Source organism: Patiria miniata, unplaced genomic scaffold, assembly GCF_015706575.1.
Source record: "Patiria miniata isolate m_02_andy unplaced genomic scaffold, ASM1570657v1 HiC_scaffold_20, whole genome shotgun sequence".
In the NCBI taxonomy this organism is placed as follows: domain Eukaryota; kingdom Metazoa; phylum Echinodermata; class Asteroidea; order Valvatida; family Asterinidae; genus Patiria; species Patiria miniata.
This window is the reverse complement of record NW_024037059.1, coordinates 30,919,854-30,933,806: the sequence shown is the minus strand read 5'-3', so window position 1 is coordinate 30,933,806 and position 13,953 is coordinate 30,919,854.

Here is a 13,953-nt window from a genome sequence, read left to right as displayed (position 1 = left end):
TTATTAATGGTTTACAATACACAGGTCATTGTATTATGTATTGCACAGGGTTCGTAAAAAAAGAAGAAAACCCAAATGGTGCCCCCCATTTTTTAAAAGAATTTCTGCATGTACAGTGTAGTGTTTCCAAATCTAGGATATGAAAGCCCAATTAATAAGCTTTCGTTTAGTGAAAGAATCATTCTAATCACTCATGTACTTTTCCAGTTATGGAATTTTGAACACAAACACCGTTTTTAACCTTGTCCACAGATCACATTTAAGGTACGTGACATTTCAGTAAAAATGAAACCATGTCGTATCCTGAAAATGATATCAGAATAATCCCATAAGTCTCTGGGGTAGCCAAGTAGAAGGCAGGGCAAGACTTTAATCTTGACATTGTAAAGCATGATATTTTAACATTGGAAGCAGCAGGTTATTAAATAAATGTTATGATAAGTGCCAGTTATCATGGTTATGAGAGTGTTCTGATGCATTTTTTGATATGTGCATAGTTTTCTTTTTGCTGAAATATCACCTATCTTTATTGTGATCTGTGGACAAGGTTTAAAAACAGTGTTTGTGTTCAAAATTCCATGACTGGAAAAGTACATGTTTTACTATTTCTTTCAGAAATAATGTTTTCAAGTGCTAGAAAAGACTTTGCATGCACAGTTTTCTTTTAAAAGATTGATAGATAAAATTAAATGTTTTCAAAAGTTTGTGTGAATCAATCAAAATAAATGTAACAGATCATTTTAAACATGGGTGGCAAAATTGCCTCCTACTGTTTGAACAGTCACAGACAGTCAAAAATTTCACCCACTTCCCTTGCCATGCCTTTTACACAGGCTAGTCACCAACAGTCCGATCATATTTCAAGCAAGCACTCCAACTTTTCAAATCCAGTCAACACACAAAAGCAGGAAACTGGTGGCACAGCTGGCTTATCAATCACCTACAGTTAAAGCATAGCGGTATCAAGTTGCATAAACAGTCACAGCCAGTCAATCCTGCTTTATGCAGGCTGGGAGCTCTTAACTGTTGAAAACAGTCACTTGATTGATTTTGACTGGAAGGACAACTTGGCTCAGAATATATTTTTGCAAAGGAGGGTTAATAGACCAACTAGGCATTTATAAATGTGAAGGCGTTTATGAATGTGTCATTTTGATGGATCATTATTTGTTTAGTGAGAGTACTTTTTACTTAAGATAGAGAAAACCTGTAGGTGTAATTTGATGACAAGAAATGTTAAAATGTCTGCACATGCCATGGTGCCAGATCACTGTACTATCTGCTGCACGGTTGAAGTTATGCAAGTTTTATCTGCTGTAGATTTCGACAAACATGTGTGTTTGATTTTGACAAAATTAACCTAACCGCCCTGAATCCTTCAAAGTCCTCTTTGCCAAAGTGGAGGAATTTGAAGGATTGAGGTTACATGGCAACTGGTTACATGCACTTTGTCAAGGTCTTGGGTCAGATCTTTTGTTGTTTTGCTCAGCCATGCATAAATATAGGCCTGGATTATGCTTGAATCCTCCGTACTGCTCTAGGATGTCACTGACCAAGCTTCAACATATTGACAGTCACTACCGCAGGATTTTGCAGGATTCAGGCAGTGGTCACCCCTCCACGGACCATATTCAAGAAATAATGGAGGAGTTTGCAGGATTGAGGCTTCATGCTATTTTCCATGAGGCCAATTGGAGGATTTTGCAGGATTGAGGCTACCTAGCAAAAAGGCCTAGGGAGTTAGGGTTAAAAAAACAACAACAACACAAAAGTAAGCTTAGAAGATGAGGGTTTAAAAGGTGAAGTTGTGAGTGTTAAGCAGTTGTGTGAAAGGATTAATGAAGAGGAGAAATGAGATGCATTGGAGTAGGACTCTCTGCGTCTTCACTAGACTTGGATAAACGCTGTGATTTGAACACCAGGAGCGAATACGATGACTTACCTTCATGTAGTACATTGCACATGATTGCTTGTAATGAGCTATTATGCATTGTTGGTTGACTAGCACTGTTTATCAAATCATCCATCTCATAATGCCCGGTATCACAACATGGATGTCTCAAGGAGACCGCACCCTTCCCCCCACGGGGAAGACGTCCCGAACATGATGAGTCCAGTCGCACTCAAAACATCCATGCATGCAAGATCCTCATCATTGTAGATGCAAGGTGGCATGTCTGTAGTGTACCCCCTGTCAGTCCGGTGGTATTTCCCCTGGCCGTGCACGTGGTCATATCTCCTGGGTGGTGGTATACCTAATTTGTCCGCAGTGGCAACAACCACCTAACGATTCTGTGTCAAAAAACACCCTTTGCCCACTGTCCCGCCGCACACTCGCATAGACACACACACTCCCCCGCACAAGATAGGCGTGTATTGACACGGCTTCCTAAAATAGCCATCCCGATGCTATATATAGCCGTGCCCAGGGCACACTGTTCTTGATTGCCCCGTGAGTGGTCTATTTATAGCTCGGGCCGGGACTCTGCACTGTGATTGGTCGGTGTTATTAATAAGGAGGCATCAGTGTGGCTTCTCGGGGTGTATATCTAAGTAGTCGGGTTGTCTCCATTCGGAGAGCAGGTGATAGAGTCTATCGTTCAACCACCTCCCCCTCTTCCCACCTTGCAGATGTGCATTAAGATTTCCCTTATCCGTAATACTAGCTATTACGCCGCCAAACCTTGCTGTAGTGACAGGTTGCCTGTATAATTGTAGCTGTTAATGACGCTGTGTCCCCCGGTAAAAGCACAGTCTCTCAAAGGGTCGTATCTGATTGTCTGTGGGCAATAATGCACATATTTTTAGTACATTGTGTGGGGCTACACCGAGGAGAATTTTGACGTCGTCTTATAACAGACCAATTGCTGATCTGTGTGTAAGTTATAGCAATGCAACTTTTCCTCGGATCAGCTGATTTCCACACTTGTTTAATCCCATTTGTGCCGTTCAAAATGGAAAAACACTGTACAAAGTCTTCTGTCTTTTGGAATATCATCTTTTTGAATCCACAGTTGCATGCCTGAAGTTAAATCTCGCAAAATATGAACAGCCGGCAATCATTCATCTTGTCAATATTACATGTCAAAATTAAATGTATGTTAATATTCCTATTAATATTCTGAATATTTAAATTTGAAATATTGCTCATTTTGAGGATTTTTCAAGAGTACGTCCACATGTCATAGTTCATAAATAAATCTAGGAAGCTATCAACTTCTGTCACTGGATCCTACAAACTAATTAATTTTACATTTTTTTGCTAATTAATTTTTCACATAGATAAAAAATCAAAATGCACATTATTTTGACACAAAATTTATCGACGACCTAGTGAATATGGAAATTATGTTAGTGGAAATATTGCCATCAGATGTATTATGTTGGCTTAGGTTAATACTGATTATTGGCCGGACGCTGCCATGCACAGATATCTGCTAAGCCTGTACAATTGTGGTTAGCAAAAAAATAGGTAGGAATGCAATGGGATGAGTTTGCAAATGGGGCCACTTGCATAGCGCTGCTTAACAGTTAGCAGAAAAGTTGTTGCACTATTTCATGGCGTGGATGTGCTAATTTAAGCAATTTTCTCATCAGAGGTAAGTGTTCCTTTTGCTGTGCTTAGTGCTTACGGCCTCCATTGGAAATGCATACTTGGTTTAAAGATCGTAATGGCACTAAACTCCTGTTAAATTTTTCATTCTGGCATGCTGTCATTTTGGACAAAACAGCAAGAAAAGAAGGTCATTCCAAAAATGGGTCTAAAGACACATTTTCGGAAATTTCCATTTGTGGTTCGTGAATGGGTGCGTGCAAGCGTTGACATGATGCACTGGCGCGCGCGGTTGCTATAATACATCGGTTCAGTGCGTGACATCGCGTAGCTGCAATAGGTTAAATGAGAATGTGTCCCGGATGCTGATTTCGGGCGCAATTCAAAACATGACTCGACAACTTTTGAATTGAAATCGAGATCCTAGAATATTGTTTTTCTCGGAATATACAGCATTCACTGAGCTGAAACTTCATCGGGTTAGTTGTTAAGCACCCGTCTTTAGATTTTGAGCACTTTTGTTGCTTCAAACAAAAAATATGCACATACGACAAATGATCTACCCTACCTTTAATTGAGTGGAATGTTATGTGCTCTGTGCTGTGCTAGGTTTTCCTTGTCTTGTACTGCAGTGTTGATGTAAGTTTCATGCATATTTACACATTAGAATTCATAGATGTGAACGCCGGTTTGCTTAGCGCAGCAGGTGAGATGTGCAGTCTGCATTGTCGCCTCTCATGGGCACCTCACACACTCTGTCTCTACCAATGTGGCAAGTTGTGAAGGAGATTGGAATCACATTAATGCTTCCAGCTGCGGACCTTGTACCACTAATGTCTCTAAAAAAAAAAAGTGGAGGAAGCCAGTATGCCCAGTTTCTATCAAGTTTTCCAATATTAGTCAAAATTGACGCATTATATTTTTTAATTCGTTCAAATAAAAATAGTCCTTTCTAACGATGTACCTGTTTTTGTGTCACCTAGATGAAGTTTTGGGAGACACCAGTCCTAAATTCTGTAGGTCCATATGTATGTGTTCTACACATGGGCGTCGCGAGGGGTGGGGGGACAAGGGGGGCGCTTCTCCCCCCCCCCCCCCCCCAGAAAAGAAAAGAAAGCTAAAAAAAAAGGAAGAAAAGAAAAGAAAAGAAAAAGAGGCGCAAAGTCATATTGGTGTAAATTTAATGGGGTGGGGGGGGGAATGTCCCTGCCCCCTCTAAAACTGATAAATCGAGAATGTGTTGAGAAATACAGGAATTTTTTTGGGGAAAATATGTTTTGCCCCCACTAGAAAAAATCCCATGGTTCTACATAACCTTCTAGGACTGACACACAAAGGGAGAACAACAGATCCTTTCAGTCCTCGGGAGTTGGGTCTTTTGTTGGAAACGGTCCTCTGTAGTAGGTTCGTGTGATTAGTCCATGGGAGAGTGTTATATTACAGGGACAAAGGGAAACACAAAGCATTGTCCTCGAGAGTATAGTAAAACAATAGTGGTTGACCGTATGAAGGCAGCCTCATAGACCCGTATGTATACGTTAAAGTGTCAGTTCAGTTTTTGAAAAGAATGTATAACTTCTACATGCTTTCATGGATTTTGATGAAACTTGGATGCAGTGACCCTTGGGTGGGAAGACACAATTCTTCATCGGATTACTGAGGTCAAAGGTCATGTAGGGGTCATTAGAGGTCATTGTTCAAATATGCTTCAAATGTTTCTTTGTCTGCAGAATTTGATGGATTTAAATGTAATTTGGATGGAGTGATCCTTGGGTGGGGGTTCATCACAATTCTTCCGAAATTGGATGTCAAAGGCCATCTCGGGGTCATTTGAGGTCGTTGTTTGAAAATGCACAAAATTTGACTTTTTTTAAGAACACAAAATATATAGGGATCAACCGCAGGAAAAAGGCGACACAGGCGATCTGCAGATCACTTGTACTCTGGACTTAATTCTCCCACCATTTTTTGGCAGCATTTGCCTTTCAGCTTTTGAAGTCATAAGCCTAATTGTATTTCTGTTGCGGGCCTGCTGCACTTAGGCAAAGATTGAGCTGTAGATCTATCTATCATAGCAGCTAGGGCATACGTATGGCATGGTAAATGAGTAGCGCTTACTTGATAGACATGCTACGTGAACATCGGTGAATACGTGTTTTTATGCCATTTTGGATATTTTGTACAGTTGATTACCTGATCGACTTTGCTTTCCTAAATTTTATTTTCCATGGATGGTGATTTTGCCTTGACAATGTGACTTCATTTGTTAAGGTGACTGTTTGAGTACTTTCGTAAATGCACTTTCTCAAAATGTCACAAAAATTTAGATTCTATTGCAACCTCACGGTAGTCTATGGAATATCCCCTTGCACAGCAAGGGTCTATGATATGCGAGCAGATTCGGCGATAAATTATGCAAAACAAGACGGTGTCTTGACCTCGGGATTCTGACCACTCACCGGGCGCCTTCTATATCAGATCTTCGGTAACCCGCTTTGAAAGCCATTGTCAGGTTTTATTAGATCTCTATGCCCATTGTTGTATTACAAAAACATGGCATCCAAATTGACCAACCAACAGCTTTAGTTCAGATTTCAGAATGAAATGTCGTCATGTCGACTCCGATTGACTTAGAACAACGGCTGATCCTCAGACAACCTCACGTAGTATTTCACCCAAACCTTCCTGGGAAATCATCAGATCTCCCTTTTCCCAATTTTGTATAAAAATTGCTAATTTATACTGGCTGAAATTTCTGAATCTTTTCAAGGACCATTATCCTGATCTTGCCCCATTCTCCCACTTCTTTTGTTGTTCCTTTCAACCCCAATAATTCCTTAGCATCTTCACATTTCTCATATTGTTTCCATAAATGGAAAAAAAAAACTAGGGCTCCCAATAAAATCAAGAAACGGAGCTTGGTGATGACAGCACATGGTATGCAGTATCATCTGTCAAAGACCTAAGTACATTACCCAATGCCGCACATACCAGCGTGTGCTAGCTGACCACGTGTGTACACTTCCCTGTCACCATACCTAAATAGGGACTGGGCATAAATATAGAACACTTACTACTTGTGCTGTCTAAATATAGTCATCCCTGCCATATAAATAGTACACGGCCATTCACAACGCCAGCCATTTGGGAGATTGGCGTTTCTGAGGAATTTTTTGTTTCCAGGGATAGCATGCATTATGGGCTGATCGGATGCAGTTGGACATTAAACTCTAGATAACTTTGTGTGCTTTTTCAGATTGTTAACAAGCTTTGCTCCATATATGACACAATCTTTACGCAAGCCAGATTGCGTAAAGTCGGACAGTTTCGGTGTAAAAAAGTCTGATCTTTGAGAGTGGGACTGTGTGTAGTTTGTCTTCCAACAGTGAATTTTTTTTTTTTTTAAGGAGGACGTTTCAACAGGGTTTTGTCTAAACCACTAAGCCTACTTACAAAGTCGCTTTCCGTAATTGTTTGATATCACTTTTGAAATAATTTTGTCTCTTTCCTGTTAGGTCTGACTTAATTTTTTTTATATTTTATTTTATTTTATTTTTGTAAGTTATTTTATCACTACGTACTGTTTCAATTTTTAAATTATGTCAGCCTTTTTTCCTGTTAAATGAATACCTTTTTGGTAACAATAAATCTAAAAGTCAAAACAAGTAAAAAAATAAAATTTCCAACGATTTTGTTCAACGATTTTACCTCATGTTCTTCGAAATAACCCTCCGGCTATGCTAAGGTATTGGCTTCTTGCAAGTAGTCGTAAACAACTCCTTATATTGAGACTGGGGCATATTGTCGCTCGTACTGCGTGATGTGGCGTAGAATGCAGCTGTGCCGGTGTAGTGTGAATTTAGGACTACTTACTTGCTGGTGGTATTGCGTGTATGCCTACGTGAGGATTGTGAATGTTGAACCAATAAAACGGTACTGACACTCAGGGATTTCAAAGGAGTCCAAATTTCATGTGATGCTGGAAAAGTGTTTAGACGAGCCAGCCGGTCATTATCAGCCATTTAAAACCGGCCATGTGATGGGCTATCGACCAATAGGAATGGGTAAACTTTCGTAGGTATTTGTGAATTAAGGATTATTTTGGAAAATTTGCACATTCCTTGGTGACATACTTTTTGAGTTTAGATTTTATTTATCATTTGATCTTTCTTTATTTAAACTTTCTTCCTCTTTTAAAGATTCCCTCTTTTCCCCTTTTCACACTGGAAGCCTTTTTTTAATTTCATGTTCATTTTATGTTTCAGTGTTCAATCACAAGTGCCATGAGACAACATAAATGTTTGTCTAGCTCAGAAAATATGCAGTAATGTGTTAGGAATAGGAATGCTGTTAGCAGCTGTACTAGTGTGATGTTAGTCAACTTGGGAAGATGTTTGTATAGAAAACAAATGTTTGCATCTGTGGCTTGTGTTACAAAGTAAAGTCAACTCAAGTTGATAGACTTCATACTTCGTTGAACAGACTATAATTATTATGTCTTTTTGACTGCCCTTCTGTTACCATATATGGTCATAGCTCATTTAATGACTTGTATGTAGGAGCAATTCATTCATAAGTTATGATGAGTATAAAAAATGGCATGACCTTAATCAATGTTCACAGACCCTGAAAAGTACTGTATATAGGATCGTTTGCATTTATCCCAAAAGTAACCTAGCAATTTATTATCTAAAAGCTTACTTGGATTAAAGATCGTACTGGTACTAAACTCCCTGAGAAATTATTCCATCTGGCTTGCTGTCATTTAGGAGAAATCAAGAAATGTAGGTGATTTCCAATGATTCGTTTGAAAGTGTAATATCAGTAAACCTTCGGCAGGTTAGATTCTGAACATTCTTCTTTTGGATTTTGAGTGGTGCTATTATTAGAAAGAACAAAATGCATGAAAAGCAAACGATCCTATATGCCTTGAAAGCCTTTTACTTTCATGAAAACATTCATTGCTCCTTTTACAACATACAGTTATTACATACAATTAAATAAATTAAGATTTATATGGCAAATAATACAAAAAATAATCACTAGTTAACTTCCATTTTCAGTTTAAAATAGAAATTAATGCAATAAATTATTTGAAGCTGAACAAATTTGTCAAGAAATAATTTGATTGAAGAAAAAACTAGAAAGTTTACATCATTAATCAGTATCCTTATGAGAAACTTTGTATTACCATAATTCACAATTATAACACCTCATCCACAGATTCTTTATCTTGATTGGCCGAGAGCAAGTCACATGGTATTCCCTATTTTGCTATCTTGCTGTGCACAGCCAAAGGTACTACACCCATAGCAACCAAAGTACTATGGAACATTCTATTTTTCCTCAGCTTCGCCTCGCGAAAAATTGAATGCTTCATGTATCCCCTCGGGAGGCTAGTTGTACTACACCACTCGAAGCAGTCAATATTTGTATATTAGCTTTTTAATAACGGATAGACGTACTTTTCTCAACAATTTCTTGTAGTTGCTCATACAGTCATAGAGTATGACATGTGCTTTATTCCTTACAAATAATTGAATATTTCCTTTGCACTATGGATTGCATGTGAGGAATGCCATCATCCTCAAAGTGATTATTAAGACTAAATATAGCCGCAACACAAGCCATGTACTCTTACGGCTTTCTGTCCTGTGCAGTGTCCACCTCTTTCTACATGTGTACACATACAGGCTACGGCTGTATTTGCCTTATAAGAACGTGGCATTCTTCAAATTGTGGCCCATGGTCATGTTCTCTGAAGCGATTTCACAGGGATTTACAATGAAGAAAAATGTGACTGTTGCCAATAAATTGTTGAAGGGTTTTGAGGTTGGTTGCTGAGGGAGTTGGGTTTTCAATCTACCTTGTCTTTGTGTGATACTTTATTCCATGTTCTTCATCTTTGTGATTCCTGAGAATTTATTCTTATCCATCAAGTCTGTATTTGGGATTCTGTTTTAGGATGTGACTTTGCGTTTAACTTGTAAATGTTAAGCAAATATTTTAAACTCTTAAAGGTACAGTCCATCATTTGTAGCTATCCAAAAAGTAACACGAAACACACGAAATTATTGTCGAAAAGCATATACTTGGTTTAAAGATAGTAATGGGACTAAACTCCCTGTGAATTTATTCTTTCTGGCAAGCTGTCATTTTGAAGAAAACAATAAAAGAAGGGCATTTGCAACGATGCGACTCTAAAGGCGCATTATTGGTTAGTTGCTATTCATAAATACCAGAGACAGTTTACCCATTCCTATTGGTCAAGAGCTCGTCACGTGGGTGGTTTTAAACCGCCATTAAAACACCCCTGCGTTTTGTGCCACATCACGCAGTACGCGCCACGTGTGCCAATCTCCATATAAAGAGATTGTTAACGCTACGCATCGCCAGGCGCATGCCATAGACATGGCCAGAAGGCTGTTTCACGAAAAAGTAAAATTGGTCAACAAAATATTGGGATTTTGTTAAATTTTGACTTATTTTCACTTTTTGAACGAAGGTATTGATGAATCGGTTCGACTCAATAGCCATTATCCGCGACCACATCTCTAGCCGGTTTTAAACGCACTTGTTTAAAACCCAAGCTCATATTAATTCCCTTATTTAACACTTCTTTATATTTGGGAACGACTGAACTCAAGTTGAATACTCTACACATTAACATACACACTAGTATACCATACATGGTTACACACTCGACTGACCTAAATATCAGTGAAAGTCAAGATATTCTAATGTTTGTATTTTCAAGCCAGCCTTACTTAAAAGACCTACTTCTTGTTTTGGTCTTGAAGCCTTGTTCAAGAATTTGTTACAACCTAAGGATAAGGAAGGATTCATCTTCAAATCATAGGGGTGTTTATGTGTGGATTGCTTCATTGATGACTGATTTAGGAGTGATTCACTAGACATGTCTTTAGGATGAAATAAATGCTTTCAAATATGAACTTATGAAGCCAGCTGCAGAGTTTCTCCCCATGGCTTGAAATGGATGCTTCCAAATAAGGACTTTTACAGTCAGACGTCAAGTTCCTCACCCATTTCTTGAAATCGATGCTTCCGAATCGGAACTTTTGAAGTCAACTGCAGAGCTCCTCCCCCGTGGCTTGAAATGGATTCTTCCAAAAAGGAAATTCACTAGTCAGCCAATCACAAGATGTGCTCATTGTTTTCTGTGTGCCGTAATTGATGTAATTAATTCAGAAAGGACGCATACATCAAGTTGTTACATGTATCAGTAAAACTTGCAGTATCATAAAAATGTCAGTACAGTGCTTATTCATTTTGATGAGTAAAAAAAGCAATTTATTTTGTATTTGGAACAACAAAGAAAATGACACAGAATACTTGTTTCATCAACTGCCAACAACTGTAGTACACAATATCTTTATTAACAACCCTGCTTAGGCAAACAATATGATTTATAAAATCCACTTTTTTTTAAAGACGGGCCTTCAAAAGGACTTTGTTGAATATTTGTAACTTTTTAACTGAGGTTTTATCGCTGGTGATGTTTGAAGACAATTGTGACGATGATTCTTGAAATCGCCTTTTTGGACGAAGGAGGTTTTAGGGTCATTGTGTTTAAATGGTGTTTAAACGGACTGAGTAATTTCAGTAAGTTTTTCATCTAATAGTAGTTAATGAAATTGGCTTTCCAGTCATTATTATTTTTTGGTGCTATATATATTTTTTTTAAACATGAAATATAATTTTGGGGTTTGGGTTCCGCTTTATTTGACTCACCCTGTATGATAGATGGAGATTTAAATTCCATCAAATGCCTTAAAGTAAACCCAACCCATGTGAGGTTTTGTATGGGCACAAAAAGTGTGGATTCACATCTGAGAATCTTTAGTAAATATGGAACTATAGATTCAGCTTTATGATTTTTTCCCGGCTGTAACATTGGTGAACATGATTTGAGTGATTCCCTTCATACATGATGGTGCATTGTCCTGTTGACAACAAAGACCATTCTTGCATTGAATGTGACCATTGTGTGTGAACGTGCGCCGCCATCAGGCCTAAGAAGACTCTATTCAAATGCCGTCACTTAAGATTCTCTGGATAATCTAATAGTGTTTGCATTTCAGACTTACGGGCCATTATTGGACATTCTAGCAAATGGAAGTTCAAGGCCTGGTGTTTATTTCGTAAAGATTTCTCAGTTCACATCTGAAGACATTTCCCTTTGTCATTCATATCCAAATTGTTAAGTCTTTATTTTAATGTTATTCGTCTTTACTATTTTTCTTTTTTTAAAATTCCTTTTGAAGTGAAGCATTTACTGATGATTTCCCATTCTATTTTTAGGTTTTATCCTCAAAATAGATGTGGCTTTCTTTCTAAATTGCTATTTTTCTAGCAATACAACAGTTATTCACAAGATGGAATTTGCGTCGGGATGATGTAAATCAAATTAGGTTTTCCCCTTCACTCGGTTGTGAATCGAACCCACGACCTCCTGCTTTCTAGTGCAGACATCTTACCACTCGACTACCGAGCTTGCGGGATCGGTTGGCTGGTTCGAATCTGATGTACATTTAGCAGCGGGTGCCCAAAATAGGAGATTTTTGGGGTTGGAATAACAAGTTGAAAATATATTCACAGAACAAAATTGATATGCATCTTTACAAACACACTGCAACCTAAGCTGATATGTGTACTCATTTTTTCATATGTATTTTACTGATTTTAATAAGATAAAAAAATTACTATTTATTTATTTATCAGCAAATAAGTACTCCTCAAAAAAATGCTGAAATAATAGAGTTTTCCATAATCATAAATCTGGATCAAAATATCAAATATATTAGATGAATCCTGTCGGGTAAGTTTGCCCCCATCTCAGCGCATCATCTTAGCTTCATCTGCTTCATCGCAACATCCTCCTTCAGAATGAGAAAGCCAGCTGTCAATGTTGATGTCTTCTTCAAGATGGATCAACCAAATTGGCCTTGACCTGGGCAGACACAGTGTCTCCTGTGCGGCAGAATTTGTGCCGTCAGGCGTTCAGATCTCCAAATTGAAATAAATGGGGTGAAGAATTGTTGAGTGATTTTTTCTTCGGGTTTTTTTGTTAATTGTTTGTCTTTTCAATTTGTGTTGTTTTTGGGGTGTTCTTTTCTGGAGGGAGGGACGATATTCATTAACCTCCATGCAAACATAAATATGTGCCAAGTTGTCCTTTCAGTTAAAATCAATCAAGTGACTGTTTGCAACAGTTAAGAATTCCCAGCCTACAAAAAGCAGGATTGACTGGCTGTGACTGTTAATGTAACTCGAGACAGCTTTACTTTGACTGTGGGTAGTTGATAAGCCAGCTGTGCCCCAACTTGTCTGTTCATGATCTGTTGACTGAGTTTGACTAGTCACAGTGCTTGCTTGACATATGATCTGACTGCTGGTGACTAGCCTGTGTTAAAAGTAAAGCAGAGGAAGTGGATGGAAATTTTGACTGTCTGTGACTGTTTAAATAGCAGGAGGGTTCATGTTTTCTTTCTATGACAATTAAAATACTAAAGTCAAATAGGAGAGTTGTAATCGCGTTAATCACAAGTCACATCTCAAGACAAATTACAAGACAAGTTACAAGTAACGGTGGACGACGAATGACTAAGGAGTGCCTTTGTCTCAGTTCGTTTTAATAGCTTGTGACTTGACTTGAGACAAGACGTCTTGTGATTGACAGGTGACTGACTCCATTTCAACTCTGTCAAATAGCTTTTGCAGATTTTCATTCGGAGAAACAGTCCATGGGCAAGATACTTTACCATAATAAAGTAAAGGGGACGAACCTGTGTTAACAGGAACTGATTGCCCATCTCTCTTTCCTAAGTGATTGGGCCAGACTCATATGCTGCTGTGGGGGATCACCACACCTCCTCCACAGCGAGTCTGTTACCTTCCCAGCATTGAATAATGCCGGTATCCATTTAACACCTGGGTTGAGAGGAGTAATTGAGGTAAAGCGCCTTACTCAAGGGCACAACATGTATGGCCAAAACGGGGCTCGAACCCACAACCTCATGATCATGAATCCTGTGCTCCACCGCTAGACCACACGTGCCCTTATAATTAACTGATGATAAAATAATATGTGAGGCATTCTGGTAATATGAGACCGAACTGGGGAGAGGCCAGAATGAGGGTTTGCAGGTATTAGGAAAGAGAATAAATTCTCCTTACAATACTGTTTGTTGCACTTCAATCGGACAAGTTATGGCTGTTTAAAGTTCGCATTTATCAACCTGTCAAAAAAGTAAAATACTGAGAAAAAGGCCTGTAAATTCTCCTGTTTTGTAGTCGTGAAAATAAAAGATGCCAATTGTTTTTCCTTAAAAGCACTTTAATTCCACGATTTTTGGTTTCTGTAAAACCCGTGTAGTAGA